At 38.8% G+C, this 1,681-nt stretch overlaps 1 protein-coding gene across 1 annotated transcript in view; it reads left to right on the plus strand.

The window, feature by feature from the left end:
• NBAS (neuroblastoma amplified sequence) overlaps positions 1 to 1,681 on the plus strand; it is a 487,556-nt gene that overhangs the window by 211,458 nt on the left and 274,417 nt on the right. The gene's annotated exons all lie outside the window — the stretch shown is intronic.

Here is a 1,681-nt window from a genome sequence, read left to right on the forward strand (position 1 = left end):
GTAGCTGGGATCATAGGTGCACACCACAACGTATGACTAATTTTTTTTCTATTTTTAGTAGAGATGGGGTCTAGCCCTTGCTCAGGCTCATCTCAAACTCCTGAGCTCAAGCAATGCTCCTGCCTCAGTCTCCCAGAGTGCTAGGATCGCAGGCTTGAGCCAACGCGCCTAGCCCTCCCAACTAATTTTTAAATTTTTTTTGTAGAGACAGGGTTTTTGCTACATTGCCCAGTCTGGTCTCAGACTGCTGTCCTCAAGTGATGCTCTGGCCTCAGGCTCTCTAAGTGCTGAGATTGCAGGTGCGAGCCGCTGCACCCCACCTAAACAGAGTACGTATAAAGGCTATGAGAGAGCTAACAGATTGTAGAAAAAATAGCAACACACTTGAAAAACATTTCAAAGTAGACTACAACCAAGTGGTCAATAAAGAAACTAACAGTTTTTTGACTCATTATATTAGTTTTTCGGACTGGAATATAGCAGAGTTAAATAAAGAGGAACTGTGACTTTGAGGTGCTTGTGGAACAGTAGGTGGAGATCCTGCTGTGAAGAGGACATACTGGCCAGCAGAGAAGTCTGAGCCAGAGCTGTGGATTTGAGAGCGAGCCCCATGTGTGTGTAGGAAGGTTAGCTTCTGGATTTGCCACTCAGAGAAACTCTGGAAAAATGTGAAGAAGGCTGGGGAAAAGCCCTCTCATGCACTAACCCGGAAGGATTAGGTTCACTGGCAGTAGGATTAAATGAAGACAACTTTTCAAGAACATTTTAAACATATTTTCCCTACCTAATTTTTAGGATTTAGAGTTACAGTTTAATCAGAATATTACAAGAAATAAAAATACAATGATAACAGACACTATTGTATATTCTTTCTTATCTTTTAAGAGCTAGTTCTATCATGTCATCTGACTCCAAGTAGAACTGAATTCTCCTTGGTGGAAATTGCCTAGCATTTTGTATCTACTGCTCTTAACTATTTCTGTCTCTTGTAACTATACTGTACTACAACTGTACTATAGTCATTGACATATGTGCCTTAAGTTCCCTTCTAGATCATAATTTCTCCAGTGCAAGTGTTATAGCCACTATATACCTCAAATGGAAACTTACATGTCAGTGGCCTTCTCTCAGTAGTTATTAAATGAATAATTTAGAAGGTTTTGACTATGCAAGTCTGAAGATTTCTTTACAGGTACGAATAGATGGTCAATATTTCTAAGATCATGATGACCCTGCTCTAGAATTTACTCTTCAACAGGGAAGTCTTGCCATTGCAGCTAGATAACCTACCATCCTCCCACTGAGTTCCTTAAATACTTTGGAAGTCCCTGAAGTTAATTTCTACTCCTGGTGATCTACTTACTATGAATACATAAGAGAATATGGCCCCTGTTTTCAACGTAGTCAACTTGAGATGAATCTTAATTATTTTATGTATGTTTCCATGGCTTGGCCTTCAATACCCATAGAATATTCTATGCATATTTTAAATGATGACAGATCTCAGCTAATCTGTTACAAATGCAAGTTTTACCATTTTGAGTACAATGCTATTCCTCCCTGGAAAATCCACCTCCATTCCAAAGCTGCAACTAATACTGTGTTTGTGTTCAGGGATATGTCTGTTAATTTGCAAACTTCTTGTTTATTTTCTTTAAGTTCTACTCTTTTTTTTTTTTTT

Source organism: Propithecus coquereli, unplaced genomic scaffold, assembly GCF_000956105.1.
Source record: "Propithecus coquereli isolate 6110/MARCELLA unplaced genomic scaffold, Pcoq_1.0 Scaffold41, whole genome shotgun sequence".
NCBI classification, from domain to species: Eukaryota; Metazoa; Chordata; class Mammalia; order Primates; family Indriidae; genus Propithecus; species Propithecus coquereli.